The 18478-nt window shown below is 38.7% G+C and overlaps 1 protein-coding gene across 29 annotated transcripts in view; it reads left to right on the top strand.

Moving 5' to 3' along the window:
- ZBTB20 (zinc finger and BTB domain containing 20) overlaps positions 1 to 18478 on the top strand; it is a 761796-nt gene that overhangs the window by 557813 nt on the left and 185505 nt on the right. For 2 of the 29 annotated variants that reach the window (XM_034658351.1, XM_034658934.1), the window contains one exon: positions 8559 to 8673. The exons of the other annotated variants lie outside the window; for them this stretch is intronic. The gene's annotated coding sequence lies outside the window, so the exon portion shown is untranslated. The remainder of the gene's footprint in view (positions 1 to 8558; positions 8674 to 18478) is intronic. 29 annotated transcript variants of the gene reach the window in all.

Genomic DNA, 18478 nt, shown 5'->3' with positions numbered 1-18478 from the left:
TCCAGTAACAACAGAATTCCTATTGCTTTTTGACTAGCCTAGCAAGGAGTATAATCCAAAATCGGTTTACCCTCCTTTGTATACAGGGACACTTATGGATAATGCCATCCCAAGGAGAAAGAACAGGTGTGAGCAGAATTCTTTTATTTTAATATATGCATCAACTTCATGAGCCATTTCATTTTAGTTTTCGGACAGGATTTCTTCATGATAGCCGCATGAAATAGGTAGTAGTTCTTCTAAATTTATGGTTGGATAAAATTAGCTCCTAGAGATACTATCTCCCATGTTCTAGATACTAAGTAAACACAGACTGAATGAATGAGTCACAGTTTTTAACATAGCTGGAAGATACCCTTCACATTTGAAAATCTAGTTTTTAAGAGCACATCATATAATTTTATTGGCCTTAGGTAATGTGCCTTTTTTATAAAGTAGATTTCTTCCCCCAAAATCATTGTTTTTTTTTAATTGATTTGCTTTCATTATTTCAAAAATGGCTCTATTCATTAATGCTCAGAATAGTAAGAAGATAATTCTTACTCTTAGTAAGAATTATCTTCTTAATAGTAAGAAGATAATTTGTAAACAAACACTTAAAATGATGTAAGTAAACTATTATTTCAAAAATTCTTTAATGAGATGAAACATAAATGCTTACTGTTTTGAACTTCATTTATCTCTATCACCAAACTCAATAAGCCTAACTATGGCTGGTCTTCCCTCAGTGATGGTAGGAGATGATTGTATCGTATACTCTGTGTGAAAGCGGAAACCTGGACCTTCTTGTTCACTGCCTTGCCTGGTGCCAGACATAGTAGGTGCTCAATGAACAGTTGCTGAATGAATGAATGAATGAATGAATGAATGAATGAATGAATCGCTTCTAATTTGTTTGTCATTTAGTTTTGTAAGGTTTCCTAGAGCGAGGAGGGAAGTGTTTAAATTTTTTTTTAAAGATTCTATTTATTTATTCGACAGAGATAGAGACAGCCAGCGAGAGAGGGAACACAAGCAGGGGGAGTGGGAGAGGAAGAAGCAGGCTCATAGCAGAGACGCCTGATGTGGGGCTCGATCCCATAACGCCGGGATCACGCCCTGAGCCGAAGGCAGACGCTTAACCGCTGTGCCACCCAGGCGCCCCGGAAAGTGTTTAAATTAACAATATCTATTTTCTGAGACTTTTCATACTTGCTCTCAAAAGTAAATTTTGCATGAAAATCTTTAAAGAAGAAGACTTCAAAAGACTTTTGAGTTAAGCTATTATAAAAAGAGAACTCTTTCCTTTCTTAGAAAATAGTTGTTACTTTCATTTTTGTTTTTATGACCATTGAAACCTTACCTTTTTTTCTTGGTCTTAAACGTGTAAACTGTTTATTATAAATAAATGCAGATGTTGTTAAAAAGCTTGGGAAATATAAGTCTTTGGGTGTAGATAGCTGTAGTCCTTTTTATTCTGGAAACAGCCCATTTTCTAATAGAATTTATATCACCTAAAGGTTTTATAGTAATTCACTACATGTTGTTTAGAAAATGAAGTGTCAAGAAAGTAGGCACCTTGGTCTATATTATAGGTAGTCAAGAGATGATACGTGATGCTGACCTCACCGATCCAATTCTTCCCCCTGTTCCTCTGTTCAAAATCTCCTCTACACCATTTATTTAAGATAGGAAAAGCCAATAGGACTCAGAAATTATTGATTATTTATGTTTTTCCGGGTATTAAATGTGTGTGAGATTTTTTGGTTTCAGTCATTGTTATCAGTAGTGATTCATGGTTTCAGTATAGATATCTCTGCCTTTCATTTAAGCACCCCCCACCCTTTTTTTTTTGCACTGTACCCAGGAGCAAATCCTGGCTGTGAATGTGCCAGGAACTAAGCAATAAGTTATCTGTCTATTGAATAAAGCTATTGAGGAATCAGTATTTATACGTTTGGAAGGGAATTTGGCTGTGTTATTCTGAGTGGGTCTGATTCACCTGAACCCTGCCTGTGTACCTCACTGCCAAAGGAGAAAAACCAAGTAGGTGGAACACATGTATCTTTTGTGTACCAGTCTGCTAGACCTCAAACAAGATTACTGTTGACAGGGAAAACAAATTTCCTTTTCATTCCACGGGATAGCTTAGCTGCTTTCAGATGCAAAAGCCCTTCCCCCAACCTCCTTTCTCCCTCCTGAACCCCCTCCCCCTTAATTCCTGTCTGGAATGGATTCCTCCCAGATGAGGATAATCCTGCCTTAGCTGTTTACTCACTTGGTTACCTTCGTGGGCTCTGCATCGTCCACAACAGGCTTGGCTGCTTGTATTTATTCCTGCCAGAATGCACTTAGGAGTTTTTATTATTGTTTTGGTTGAGGTGGCACTTTAGCTGTAAGCCCTTATATTTATGATTTATAACTTTCTGTCGAAATTGCATGTTGGACTAGAATTTCCCCAGCATATTCTCTGTTTAGACAAATATGCTACCTAAAATTTGAAGAAAATGTTGGACATGGCAGCCCAATATTCAAGAATTCATTTCATTCACCTGCCTTCGGAAGTAGCTGATGCACCTCCATGCATTATGTATTGAACATATCTGGACAGGCAATAATAAGCCTTAGGCACACACGTAACCTTAGGAAACTATTATGAAAAAATTCTGTGTACCTTTTAATAAAATGAATTTTCAATGATCATTGCTTTGGGTTTCAGAAGTACCTGTGGATAGCTACATGATAGTTAAATTATGGTTATTCATTCTTTAATGGTAATAGTCATATGGTGCTATAAACTCCAAGAGAACTTTGCAAAGCCTGTCTCACATGTATTACTTCATTTCATCTTCATAACCATCCTACACAGTGGGTATGATTACTCTTGTAACTTGCTCAAAGTCGCCTTGGCTGGTAAGTAGCATTAGAAGGATTTGAATCCCCATCTACCCATCTCTAGAGCCTTGGCTTATTCTATTAGATGTACCCATAAACCTCAATAGTCTGAGTTACTTATTCTTCTTGAGTAATAGTCCCCCATGAATACCTCTTGTCATGTGTTGAAAGAACTGGCCCACATGTACTATCACAGCCGACAGGTTGTTTTCTTTGCTTTTTTAAATATAAATTCTTTTTCCTTCTCCCAGGGATGCCTAGTTTGTAATCAGAAGTGAACGTTAAAGGATTTATAAGGGAAATTGGTAAATTCCTAAACAGGAGTATGGTAATCACTCAAATGGGGCATCATAATTTAAAAATAATTGCACTTTCCCAGTGTCATTGGTTACATAAAACTCTAAGCAGACATCTACAATCCTAATCTATTGTGTTTTATATTCTTTCCAAGGAACTCCATCACTGACACATTTTAGTTAAACATACATTGTAAAAAATCATGTGAGGAATGTTGTAGAACTGACAGAGAGTGGCACTAGAAACCTTAATTTTAAATTTCATGACTTTTGTGCAATTAGAAGCTCAACCTTCACGTTGCATTAACTTAGCTTTTTTGCATTTAATTATAGATATTGGGTTAAAGCTATGGAAGTTAATATTTTAAGCCTCCATTAATGGTTGTAATCGATTTTTTGTATTATTTTTTGCTATAATAATCAAAAGAGCACTTAACCTGGACAGGAAATAAATCTGGGATTCTGGAGATTAATGTTAAATCTGCTAATGTATTGTCCTACCATTCCCTGGGAGCCTAGGTTATCTGATGCTATATGCCAGAGCTTACAGGTGACAAGAGTCTCTTCTAGCTTTCAGTTTTTCTCTTTGAATTGTCATAACAGCATCATTTTTTTTTTAGTTTCACAGTGGGATGTATTTTAAGCAAATGGAGGGTGGGGATTCCAAGATGAAAGGAATTGACATTAAAAAAAAAACTAAAGGAATTGCTTAATTTGTAAATTTAATCCTGTATCATGATTCCTCATTAGGGATATTTGCTGTTCTGATTCAGTACCAAGCACAGGGGGCAAATGGGACAGAAAGGGCACTAACTGTATTGAAGATGGCACTAGAAATTTGGAGGGCTCTTAATAATTAGGTACTTAAGCTCACCTAGAGAAGTGATTAGTGTTTAGAAGTGGAGACACGGCTACAGGAACACAGATTAAAGTAGAAGGGAACAAAATGTCCAGTTTGCCACAGTTCTTTCAAATAATTGTAGCCTGCGCAAGGGATGTGGCAGCGCTGTCCATGCCGCTCACACAGCCCTCACAGGCCGCTGCGTTCCAGTACCGCTGACCGTGTGGCACAGAGGCAGCCTGACATGAGGATCCCTGGCTTTGTTTTTTCCTTCTTCAGGTCTCTGTCACTGAGTCACTTGATACTCTCAGATAAGCTGTTCACTGTCCTGATTTTCCACTCTTCTACTTGTGACGTGGATAAAATGTCTTCCCCTCAAATAATATGAGCGTTTATAACATATTCTTAAAAAGCATGGGTCAAAAGCAGTTTATAATTGAGAGAAGATGAACACTTATAGCCAGAGTCACTGGGCAAACACATAGTAGGATCTCACCAGAGGCTTCAAGGTACAAACATGGATGAAACATTGTCCTTGAGAGCTGTGTGAACCAGAAGGGTGGACACAATCTAGAAAGAGATCAAGTAGATATGACAGGAATGATATCAGTGCAGTGCAGAGGAGGGGCTAATGGTGGGATATTTGAAACGCAAAAATACGTAAACAATATTAACATGATGTAGAGGAAAGAATGCTGGAATAGGAGTTCATTCTGGCCTTGGCTACTTACCATGCATGCTCCAGAGTAATATTCTGTTCCTGTGTTTATCTATAAAATGGGTGTACTGTTTGATTGTGCCACAATGTATACTGAGAGTCAAATCAAAACTATGTCTGTGGCAGCACTTTGAAAACTTTAAGGTGTTATGTAAATGTCTAGCTAAGTTATAACTATCATATCACCAAAAATGGTAGAGAATCAACATAATTCAATAGGTGATTCAACCAAAACTTATTTCACCCAAAATGCCAAATAATTGTGGCAGAAGTAAACATTGATGCTTAAATCACATGAATAATGCCTCTGACTGAAATGTTGTTGTATGGAATTGTAATGTCTGGGCCAGAGACTAACAAAGTAATTCTGACTTGCCAAAATTACAATCTTCTGAAGCTAGGAAAAAGAAACTTGAAAGTGGAAAAAGCCTGGACACTTATACATTAAAAATGACAGGATGAAAAAGGAGGACTGTGCTTTTCCAAATGTCAAAATTTGAAATGCTAATAAAATCCAATAAATAGGATATTTACCATGGCTACAACAACTAGCAAAGGTTAGCATGGACAAGGACTAGAAACCATTAAAGGTACTGAAGACCAACAATCAATGAGAATGCCAATCCTGGAAGAGTTTTAATCTCACTGGCATGAGCTCGAGTCATGGAGCATCTTTCATAGACTGAATTCAACTGTAATCATTATTTAGAAAATATTTTTTAATACACATATTATTTCCTTACTGTGCTGCTTTTTTTTCCCCATAGCAGAAGTTACTTTTGAGTCAAAGTAAGAAAACTGTTTTTACATGATTTAACTACAACAGTTTGAGTCAGATGACAGAATGCTCAGACACAAACAGGACCTGTCTCTACACATCTTAGACAGAGAGCAGAATATTCAAACATGTGTATCTTGCACTTAATTTAAACTGCGTGCTTGGTTACCTATCTCTTTGGCAATTCAGTATAAAGTTTTATTACTGTGAAATAGAATAGGGTAGGGATTTATGTCACACAAAAATGAATTTCCATGGATGGGAACACACATGAAATAATTTAGGTAAGCAGTATGTCAAATGAAAATTTAAGATGTTAGAGCTGGTGGTGCAAAGGGAGGAAGCAAAGAGGAGGTTTGTGTAATAGATGATAAATATATCACCAGGGAAAGAAAAAGGGCTGCAGTTGCTATAGGAAGTTATTACTAATGTCGAAGAATTGTGGAAAACATTGAAGAATGAATTTTAGGACCAAGAAATCAAAGCAACTGATTAGATGAAGGGAAATCTCATTTGAATGTCAGTGGAAAACATAACACTTAAAATAAATGTGAGCCTTTATAGATCCAAGAATGAATGAAAACCATGGGCCTAGAGGTTCTGTAGGTTAAGCCATTAGAGACATTCCTTTAAATCTTTTTTGCAAAGGTTACCAAAGGAATGATGATGAGCACAGATCCCATCACCTCTGCAAAAATTCTTCCTTTCGTTGATTCAATTTTGTTTTAAAACAGTCCCAATTTTGAGAAATGGAATGTGAGCATGTTCACTCTTATGGTTCTCTGCTGGTTTATAGTGTAACTCAGGTGTGATGGAAGGGTATGAAAATCTTCTTTTTGTCATTCCATACTTCTTGCCTTTTTTATATGTTTGTGTGAAGAAATTTATAGTACTAAGTCTCTGACACTGTGGTAAAAGAAGTCCTATTTTTAATTGGCCTTCAACTCTCCAGTCTTCAAACCTAGGCTAAAAGTCTCAAAAGAACTATAAAGACGCTTATTAGGATTTAGAACTTAATTAGCTAATTTAGATAAGGGACAGAAGAGGAGGATAAGGAAAGTTTAAAGTGTCTAACTTGATGTCATCTGCCAAGAGAGGTAACATGGGAGGAGAAAGAAGCGTTTGCCAAGAAAAGCAAGTAATGCTTTTGATTTGGGACTTGTGTTTAAGGTTGCTGCAAGATGTTTAGATTTTCTCAAACTATCCAGGAACCATAGACAATTCAGATCTGGAGCTCCAGAGAAAATGCTGGGCTAGAGGTAAAGATTCAAGAGTTACTTGTCAGGAAGTGGTAGGTGAAGCCATATAAGACTGGATGACATGATTCTAGAAGTTGTGAGGAGAAAACCTACTGCAGGATACAAGGAAATTCCAGTATTCAAGGAGTGGACAAGAAAGTGGAGCCAGGGGCGCCTGGGTGGCACAGCGGTTAAGCGTCTGCCTTCGGCTCAGCGCGTGATCCCGGCGTTCTGGGATCGAGCCCCACATCAGGCTCTTCAGCTATGAGCCTGCTTCTTCCTCTCCCACTACCCCCTGCTTGTGTTCCCTCTCTCTCTGGCTGTCTCTATCTCTGTTGAATAAATAAATAAAATCTTTAAAAAAAAAAAGAAAGAAAGAAAGTGGAGCCAAAGAAAAGACAAGAGAGGACTGTTAGTGACAGAGAGTGGGAAAATGAGGCCAGTATTGAGGAAACCAAGGGTGAGGTGTTGCAGGGAGGGGCTGTGGTAAGGCCAACTAAAAATAAAACAGAAAATGTCTAAGGAATTTGGCTCAAAAAAGGTTAATACTGACACTGAGTATAAGGTACCAAAAGTGCAGTGCTCTATTTGAAATAATAGTTTATAGCGATAATTTCATTAGTAGTAGTGGTGGTAGATGTCCCATAGAACTCATGACATTTTTTTGTAATCCCTTAGTTCTCATATTTCTCAGTTTACCTCTTCACTTATCCCTCCCTTTGGTATTGTTTTAACTTTTCAAAATATTTAATGTGCACTTTATTTGGGGAACACAGTTCTTAGGAAGGTAGTCCACAAAGTATATTAAAAGGCTGTGGATATGTAATAACATTTCTACACCAGAAAAACCCATCATCCCTACCTTCTACCTAAATGGAACAAGAGAAAAAGCTGGGATTTTTTTTTTACCACCTTCTATAATTTCCAAACCGGTTATGTTCCATCCAACGTTTTTTCAACTTGAGTTCTATGGAGGGTGAGAAAGTGAATAAAACATGTACTGTCCTCGAAGATCTTACACACCAGTAAAGAATTCATTACATGGTGAAAACATGGTCAAAGAAACATAAATAAAGTATCTTGGAGGGAGAGCCAATCTCTGGTTTAGGGGAGTACTTAGTTAAGCTAATATTGTTTTTTATGAGACCTAAACCTCCAAATCTTAGTGGCTTAATATAATAGAAGTGTCTCTTTTGCTCATGTAAAGACTGGCCAAGGATCCAGGTTGGCAGAGGTTCTGTCATCTTCAGCACATAGCCTCCAAGGTCACCTTGTGTGCGATTTCCAGTCAGAAAACTGTTAAAGAGAAAGAGCAATAATTACGAAGGAATGTTTTTTGGGCCAGGGCAGGAGCAGCTTGTGTCATGTCTGCTGACATCCCACTGGCCAGAATTTGGTCACAAGGCTGTAACCATCTGCACAGAGGGCTGGGAAATGGAGTTGAGCTATGTGCCCAAGAGGAAAAGTAAAGGGCTTTTTTTCATCTTAGCCAGTGAGTGCCTGGGCTCAGGGAGGGTCCTAAGGTAGGATTTAGACCTACAGGCCATAGGGGAGTCCATGGAAAAGTGATACAGAATGGGAAAAGGGAGGGTTGAAGGAACGAGCTGTTCCAACTTCACCTCCATAGGTAGGGTCACAATGGCAGTAGGGACATGTTAGCTTTCAATATAAGCTCCTTGACAGCATCGTTCTCTCATCTGAGAGAATTCGTCTATTTCAGAGAAAAATCTGCAATGCATACTAATTTACTTCACTGATATTAAATGTTAAAGCAGAAAGGAGTCATAGGCTTTCTCCTTAAAATTCATTTCAGAGGTAAGGAAAAAGAGTCCAGAGAGCCATGCCCCCTGGGTCTCACCCTGTGAGGCACTGTCGAAACCAGAGTAGAACCCAGGCCTCAGCTGCTGTTCCAGAGCTCTTTCTATGAGGTAGGTACAAGCTGTAGCATTTTTGTAGGGGAGGGGCAAGGGTTAAATTCCAATCACCGCAATTATGTAGAAATAACCATGGAGCTTCATCATAAATTGTTTCTGTCATCATATTTTAAATTCCACTGCCAAACTAAAGGAAGTCAGCTAGTGCTGATGTAAAATCTCTTCTGTGGTAATCAGGATAGTCCATATTTACTTCTTATGGGGGAAAAATCTTGTTTTTTTAATCTGAAGGCCAGTGTTTATGTCCTTCTCTTCTCATGTCTCATGTGCAAATATACAGAACCAGCGTAGATGAAATAAGCATGTTTAATGTTAGTCTTTCACCTAAATTTTAAAGGAAAGAGGGAACCAGAGGTTAGTGGTGAGTGAGTTCGATGGCTATAATTGAGTTTGTGTTGCTTACATTGTTATAAAATTTTAATTGGCATCAATGCTTAAATGTATATCAGAATGCATGTCACAGCTTTTGTACAAAAATACAATTGACTTTAGAACATATTTTCTTAAGTGATAATGATAAATTATCTCAGAATTTGTGATTCTTTACTTTTAAAAATCATAAGGTCAGTTCTTTAATTAAGTGCTCAGTGCCCATGTAGTCAAATCACTTATATCAGGATAATCTGCTAACCAAAAAAAAAAAGGAGGGGGATAAAGAAAAAAAATCATGAAGGGAGGGATTCAATCTATCTTCATAATAATTCACCTCAGAATGACTTCTTTTATGGTCTCATAAGATCCACTTTTCGAAGACTGCCTTTCAGTGCAAAAAAAAATTGGAAATGATACTGGGTACAACAAAGAATTTGTCTTAAATTTACTCATGTAAGTTTCAGTCATGAGGCTTAGTTATTTTTTTTCTATTAAATAATAGGTCTCATTTATAAACATTCTTTTTTCCAAAACAAGGCGAATATATGGTCAGCCACTGGTATAGAAAATATAGACATAGCAATGCCTGGGTGGCTCAGTTAAGTGTCCGACTGTTGGTTTCCGCTCAGGTCATGATCTCACTGTCATGGGATGAAGCCCCACATGTGGCTCTGTACTTAACATGGAGTCTGCTTAAGATTCTCTCTCCCTCCCACTCATTCTCATTCTCTCTCAAATAAATAAATAAATAAATAAATAAAATCTTTAGAGAAAAAAAGAGATATAGATAGAGGTACAGATCTAGATAGGTATATACAGAGATATAAAATACTCAATTGGACCTACTTATAGATATACATTAAGTGGTACGGAGTCCAGCTATATGTGCCCCCCAGCCTTTTTGAGAGTCTTCTCCATGTATTTCTACAGAGGCAGATTAGACAACTACTTTTTATACATTTGAGATTATGGCAAGGTATTACAAAGACCATTAGATAATGAAATGCAGCTTAACATTTATAAACACCAGATCTGAGAGTGTTTGTTGATGGAAGTCTCAAGATCCAGCTGCATCTGGGTCTGTGAGTATTAGGATGACAGTGCTCCTACAGACCTTGCTGTTAAAACGCTTCCCTGTGAAGTAATGCGGATATTGTCTTATCCACCCAATGTTTTGGCAAAGAGAAGAGGCTTATTGATGAACCAATACCACACCGACTGCCAGAAACTTTCTATTTCTCACGTAAGAATTGCCCTCCTGTGAGGCCCCAGTCAGATTTTTGGGCCTGCCATCTAGTGGCCACTGCAGTAACAAGGCAATCGGCACATTTTGGTCTTCACTTGTAGACTGGAGTTTAAATGTGGCTCACCTGCAGATAAATAGGGAGGCTCTCCAGCCATTAGGCAGAGTCCCCTCTTTTTTTGTCAGACATACTGCCATTTTAATAGAGCATCTTCAAGCAGAACATTTGTTATATTCACAGGAAAACAGATTTTTTACACAAAATTCTATACTTCCCACCTGAAATTTAAGAAAGAAGAGATCAAGAGAGAGAAGGAGAGGGGAAGGAGGGGAAGGAAGGGAAGGGAAGGGAGGGAGGAATGAAGGGAAGGGAGGGAGGGAGGAAAGAAGAAAGGAAGGAAGGGAGGAAGGAAGGAAGGGGGAGGGAGGGAGGAGAGGAGAGGAAGGAAGGAAGGGGGAGGAAGGGAGGGAGGAAGGAAGGAAGAAGTCTTTTATTATTGAAAAGAACTGTGGAGTGCTGAAGGGAAGGGGAGGGGAGAGGGGAAGCTGGAGAGCAGGCACATTTTCTGTCAAGTAGTTCTACTTGTGAGACTAATTCTTACAAACTGTGCACCCAGCAGAGTAAACCTCTTATTTTGCTGCTTTTGCTCTGATCCCCCACATAGCTGTAATGTTCTACTTGTTTTTCCCTGTCCTATAAACCACATAGGCATTTGATATGATACATAATGTTGGCAAAGGAACAATTTACAAATGACTTAAGTAGGTAATTATTTATTAGAATATTGGTCTATAGAAGTCTATGTTACTGTAGCAAAACCTGGTAAGAGGTTAGTTTTGTCTCAGTGTTTCTATTATAATCCCTGTTTATTAGTTTTCCTTTTTCCAGGGACTTAGGAGTGGAATGTAAAAATTCACAGTGGGCTATTATTATTATTTATTATTTGTCAAAGAAACATGAATATACAGAGCAAAGGCCAGTTTGTGAACTATGCCAGACAGTCTCTAGCCCCAAAGACCTCACAATACAACTCTTAAGCAGGTCCTGAAAAATGCAAGACAGAATGAAAACAGATGGATGAATGATACTTATTCAATATCTTAAATATAGAACTCAGTGGTGCAGGTGCCTCTTCAGATGTTATTTGAAAGAAGAGACAGAATATCTTGGCATTGTGTCATTTATTCATAAATATTATAAATTTCATATTATTTGAGAAACTATTCTAAATATACAGGGTGGTTTGAAGGAAGGTGTGAAAGCTGATTCCCTCAAATGAGACAAAGGGCAATCGAGTGAAAAGCAGGGACCGAACATAGTTAGAAAAAGTGGAGGAGAACCAGACCAAGGATGGAGCCAAGGAAAAATAAACCCCAAGGGGATACATAAAGTTTGATGAAAAAGAATTGCAAGGGTTTTTTTTGTTTTGTTTTGTTTTTTGTTTTTTGTTTTTAAGAAAGAATCAACCAAGAAGAAAGATGATCTTGGCAGCTCTGTCCTGAATATACTAAAATTGCCAAGAGGCACCAGGAACAATAATGGCAAAGACAATGATTTAGTTAGGGAAACTGCAATGCAAGGGTGTAGAATTCTGTGTGATGGACGGAGGGTCGGGTCTTGAACACTGTATCTATGTAGCAGGAAGAACAGTCAGATTTAGCTAAATGCAGAAGTAAAAGGTGGAACAGAAGTCAAGTTTGTCAGATTGTTGAGGAAGACAGAAGTCAGTGAAACTATCCAATGAAGCTATGGTATTTTTTTGAACGTTCCTTATCTGTCCTACATTATGTTAGTTATTTGGGAGTGTACTATAGATGTAAGTCAGGACCCCTGAGCCAAAAATGAACCTATGTTCAAAGTGAAAAGAAGATTGACACACCTTCAGCAATTAGAAAAGATAAGGCTGCTGATGTTACTAGGCATAGCAGAATTTTCTGGAAGAGAGAAATCAGCCGGCCTTAGAGTAATCATGGAAAAGCCATCCAGGAAATGAGACCCAAGCTGAGACTTGAAAAATCGGTGTATGTGGAACTGACATTAAAAACAGAGAGAAACATGATGAAATTGTCTGGGTGGATATCAACAGGGTGTTTGGGGTAGAAGGCTGTAACATACCCCTGCTGAGTGAGATGGATGGTTTGAGCAGGAGAGTAAGGAGAAACAGGTAGGATGGTAAAGTGGGGCCAGTGTGTGAAACTGAGACAATGATGATTCCTCAGAATGTGATGGGGCCACCAATGAATTCATTCTAGAAACATTTATCCAGGGTATATTGCGTTTCAAGTACAAAATAGGGAAGGCTCTTCCCCTTATGGAGCTTACATTCTAATGAAGGAAAATTGAACCTCCCTCCAGGAAAAAGCAAACAAATAAATGAACAAGATAATTTCAGAGAGTGATTAGTGCCATGAAAAACATTAAACTGAGTGATAGAAAAGAGCATGACTGGCAAGAGTCGTGATGGCCCAAAATGGGGAGAAAAGAGTAAATATTTGAAAGTGAAAATTCTTAGGACTTGGATATAATTAGAAGAGAAATTACAAAGGGTGATTTACACAGGTGATTATAGCTATCCAGGTTGGGAGAGTAGAAGTTTGCTAATGCCAGTCATATAAACTGGGAAGATAGAAAGTAAGCGAGGAAAAACTCCCTGCTCCCATAATCCCTCCTTCTTACAGTGATCCATCCACTAAGCCTTGGTTGCCACCTCCAGTTTCTTACAGATTTTAGCCACTGACTCACTAGCAGTCTTTTTGTTTTTCCCTCATCACGATTACTGGTCATTTCTGTGTTAAAATATATAATCCTCCCAAAACCTTGGGTCTCAATTCCTTGACTGTCTCATGATCTGTCCTCCAGCCTAACATAGCTATTCACTTCTATGGTTACACTTTTGACCTTGTCATTACAAATAATCACTTTTCCATAATCTCAATTTCAGGCATCCCACTCTTCAACCACCACCTTGTATTTTTGCAGTTCCCTTATTGCAACAACTCCAGAACCTACTGGGACCTCTCATTCATCAGTTCTACCCTTAGTCCCTCATATTCTCACTTCCTTATATAGTTTTGATTCCTTGGACAATGATTTTAATCTTTTTCTTTCACACACCCTTATCTTCCTTGACCGTCTTTTGCTTCACTGACCTTTCCTGGCAGATCCCAACCATCATGATTATATGCAACTCCATGCCTGTTGTAGCCTGCATGCCAGGTGACTGTGGATGGAGAAAAACACACAAGTAAACTGATGACTCACACTGTAAACTCCTGATCACTCCAAGAGGTTCTCAGTGCTGCCCTGCAATAACGTTGTGCTTCCCTGTCCATTCACTTGCCCATATCTCCACAAGAGGATTTCATATCTTTCCCTTTCTCAAACTTCCAACATCTCCTTCCCTATTCTTACTCTCAACTTATGACCCTCCTTCCTACTTCACAGAGAAAATAGAAACAGTCAAAAAAGAATTTGCATGAGCACTGGCTCTCCAGCACACCTACCCTCCCATCTGCATGCATGCCCACACACTGCCTTCTCCCCTATAACTATGGATAAACCCTGTGTGTTCCTGTCTCAGCCCACCCCTCACTGTGCCTTCAGTCAGTCCCACCCCGCTCACACACTCGTACACAGTGCTCCTGCAAAATCTCCCGTCTTTCTCTTACTTTACCAATTTTTCCCTATCTTCCAAATACAAACATGTTGAAAGTTCTCTCAATCTAAAAAAAAACCCTTTTCTAACCCCACACTCCCTGCCAGCTACTAACCCATTTCTTTGATTCCCACTATAGCCAAGGTTCTGAAGAAATGCCTATACTCACTACAAATAGTCTCTACTTCTACTCCCTAATTCTCTCTTGATCCTTCTCTAATTAGCATCTGCACCCACCATTAAGATTCACCAGTAACTTCCAAGTTGCCAAATCCATTAACTAATTCAGTCTTTATCTTTCCCCATCTGCCAGCATTGTTTTCCATGGCTCCTTCTTCTTTCACCATTAAAACACTTTCTTTCCTTGGTTGGCTTTCAGTCCCCCCCACATTCGCTTGATTTTTTTTCCCCACCTCCCAGACCATTCTTCCTCAGTCTCCTTTGCTGGTGTACTCTTATCTCTGTACCATGTAAACACCAGGAGGTCCTAGAGCTCAATTCTTGAACCTCCTCTTCTCTTTATCTCCATTCACTTCCTTCAGAGCACACCCCAGCTTATGGTTCAAGCTTGCACCTCTGGTCCAGGCCTTTACCCTGAATTCCAGGTTCACAGGTTCCAGGTTCACATGTCTAGGTCTGCCTACTCAACATCTCCACTGTGAGCCTAAAGGACACTGGGGACCCAAAATCCCCCAGTGGAATTCCTTATTGTATTCAGAGAATATCGTTTTCCCCACCTTAGTAAATAGCGCCTCCATCCTCAGAGTTGCTCAAGTCAAAAGTTTATTTCTCTCCCAGCTTTTTATTTCGGTCACAAATTCAACTTATCAATGAATTTTGCAGTTCTACCTCCAAAATACATTCAGAATCTTACCACTTCTTATCCTCATCACCGCTACTATCCCGATTCAAGCTACTACCATCTCTTGCCTGGATTATTGGAGTAGCCTCCTAATTATCTTCTCTGCTTCTGACCTTGCCACTTACAGTGTATTCACAAAACAGTAGCCAGAGTGATTCTTTGTAATGTATGTAATGTAATATAAGTCAGACTGTCTCACTCCTCTGCTCAGAACTCTCTAATAGTCCCCATCTACTCAAAGGAAAAGGCAAAGTCTTTATGGTGTTCCAAAAGGCCCTACATAGTGTTTCCCCTGTTAACTTCTGTGTCTTTCTTTAGCACTTGATCCCTCACTCACTCCTCTCAAGCTTCATTGACCTCTTTGGCTTCCATACCTACTGTATGTGATTTCACCTCAGGGCCTTTGCACTAGCTTTTTTCACTGCCCATAATGCTTTTCCCAGAAGATTCTTGTTTGCTCACCACCTTCAGGTCTTTGCTCAATTTTCATTTCTTTTTTTTTTTTTTAAGATTTGTTCATTTATTTGAGAGAGAGAGAGAGTATTAACAGGGGAGAGGGGCAGAGGGAAAAGCAGGCTCCCCGCTGAGTAGAGAGCCCTATGCCGGCTAGATCCCAGGACCCTGGAAACATGACCTGAGCTGAAGGCAGACACTTAACCAACTGAGCCACCTCAATTTTCATTTCTAAGTAAGGCTTTCATAACTACCATATTTAAAATTGTACTCTCCCCCCCACTTTGCTTCATTTCTCTTCACAGCACTTACTCCTTTCAGATATATGTTTTATTTACATATTTACTTCCCCCTATGATGGAATATAAGTCTAATGATTTCAGGGTTTTGTTGTATCATTTTCAGGGTTTTTGTCTGTTTTGTACTTTAAGAAATCCTCCTAGTGTCTAGAACATTCCTTAGTGTATAAAGGTGCTCAGTAAATATTTGCTGGATGAATGAAGAAAGAATGAGTGTTTCTTTCCCTGAGTTTGCAGGTCTTTTTGTTAAATGCAAAACTTAATGTTGTGGCATGGGCCCCATGATTCTCCATGGCAAAATTTTCAGACTCTTCAAAATTAATTTTGAAAGTAAGTGCACTTTGTGCAGGTTTATCCAGAATATTAGATAGGCCACTATTTCTGTTTAGCACCCAAAGCAGCAACATCTAAAGTACTTATTATTTTTTTCATGTGGTAAATGTTTATCAGGGAATATGAGGATTCTAGACACAAGTAGTCACACGTGCAAAGGCTCAGAAACATAAGAGAATATAGTACAATGGACTGTTACAATATCACAAGTGACAGATAACGGAGGCCTGAGCTAATGTGGTGCAATTGGAACAAGAGACCTAGAAATGTGAGAAACATCAATAAGTAAAAGGTCACTAGAATGAAGAAACCTGGTTGATGGGGAAAACAAAATGCTGCCTATCTTTACCAGGCTATAAAGTGGAAAGTGATTGTGAAAGAAGTGGGTAAGAGTGGAACTTGAACTTAGAAGACATGAGTTGTAAAAGTCCTTTTGTAGGATATAGACTTAGAATCCCTCATTGTTACAGTTACTACAAAAATATTCAGTTATGTTCATTGGTGACCTTGTTAGAATCATTCCAGAAGGTATTCCCAGAGTAGGCCCTAACTCTCATTCTTCCAACCCCCTGACTGACAGTTGAAATAGTTTGAGGTTCTAAATTTTCTACTTAGTGACCTCACCCTTCCTGAAAGTTTTTTTTTTCTTATTTTATACTGAAATTACTAGACCCATAGAGTAATGTATATGTGTACAGAGAGGCACACACACAATAGTTTTAAACCCAATTAACTGTAAATATCACTTTCTATGCACAAAATCCTCCCTCAGTTATTAAAAGAAATTGCATTAGAATTACAAATCTGGTGATTATTTGAGGGGTGATGAAAAAGCAACAGATGGTTCCCAGGTATGGGGCTTGGGCAGATGGGTGAATGGTGATGCTATTTGCCCACATAAGGAACATAAGAAGAGAAACTTGGAAGGAGAAGATGATTCAGCTTTGGACATGTTGAGATATCCAACTGGAATTGTCCATAGGTCTTTTGATATAGAGCACTAGAGGTCAGGAGAGAACTAATGGCTCAAGACACAGTTTTGAGAGATATTAACATATTGGTGATAATTAAAACTGGGAATCATGGGTATCCAGTGGGCAGTGGACATAGTAGTGTGAAGTATGTGTAATAAAACATTGCCAGATGTGATCTGGACATGAAGGAACTTCTTTTTTTTTTTTTAATTTTTTTTTATTATATTGTTAGTCACCATACAGTACATCCCTGGTTTCTGGTGTAAAGTTCGATGATTCATTAGTAGTGTATAACAACCAGTGCACCATGCAATATGTGCCCTCCCTACCACCCATCGCCAGCTTATCCCATTCCCCCCACCCCCTCTCTGAAGCCCTCAGTTTGTTTCTCAGAGTCCATAGTCTCTCATGCTTCATTCCCCCTTCTGATTACCCCCCTTTTCTTTATCCCTTTCTTCCCCTACCGATCATCCTAGTTCTTATGTTCCATAGATGAGAGAAATCATATGATCATTGTCTTTCTCTGCTTGACTTATTTCACTTAGCATTATCTCCTCCAGTGCCGTCCACGTTGCAGCAAATGTTGAGAATTCGTTCTTTCTGATAGCCGAGTAATATTCCATTGTATATATGGACCACAGCTTCTTAATCCAGTCATGTTTTGAAGGGCATCTCGGCTCTGAAGGAACTTCTAATCACTTATCTGACATTTTCCTAGACTAATTTCCTCTTAAATACACTCCCATGCTTCCCCTACACCAGCCCACATCCTATCCCCAACCTTCGTTTTATTTAAAAACATCTACATTTCAACACCTGAACCCTTTACTTTGCATCCATGCCTGATCTCTGTAACAACAGGATACCTCAAAGTTGAATGCAGAGAAAAAGAACATACATAAGATCACACCACTAGTGAACTCTAAGCTCTCATTATTTTAAGAAACTATGGAGTAAGCCTATTTGCATCATGAGCAATGTCCCCTAATTTATATATTCACTGAGTTTTTGTCAGATTTTCTTTGACTGGCATGGATCATATTCATCTGTCATAATACAAACCATTGGGATATTTAAGAAGACCTCTGTTAACAAATGAGAGGGAGATAATCTTTTTTTTTTCTTTCCACTTGCAGTGAAAGAAATAGTGGCACTCAGAACTGAAGTTACTCCCTGAGGGCCAGCCTCCCTGTAGGTCAGCCATCCTACGGAAATATAACTTCCAGTTTTATTGTGCTCCTAGATTACTTATTTTTTTCCTTGCCTTGAATTATTTAAATATGTTTTCTGGCCATACCACTTTTGTCACCTCTATACCTTGATAGGTTCATTTATTTACCTTTTTATTTTAGAATATTTTGTATCTGTTCTTTCCCCTCATACTTGAAATTTTCCTGACAGAGGCAGCCTTTGAATGGAAAGTGTATGTTGGTTTTAGAGTAGTAGTTGTAATCTCTGTTGTCCCGAATTTCTAGAATCTATGATTGTCAGGGACTCCTCTTTTCAGTGCCTCTTTATTGGCACTCTCACTTTCTTTCTTGTGTCTTATCTTTATCCCTCCAAAAAAGCTTCTGTGAAATGTGTCTTCCCCACCAGTCTTAATGCTA

The sequence above is a fragment of the Ailuropoda melanoleuca genome, chromosome 1 (assembly GCF_002007445.2).
Source record: "Ailuropoda melanoleuca isolate Jingjing chromosome 1, ASM200744v2, whole genome shotgun sequence".
NCBI lineage: Eukaryota > Metazoa > Chordata > Mammalia > Carnivora > Ursidae > Ailuropoda > Ailuropoda melanoleuca.
The sequence above is the reverse complement of the archived record's forward strand: the minus strand, read 5'-3'. Positions and strand labels throughout refer to the sequence as shown.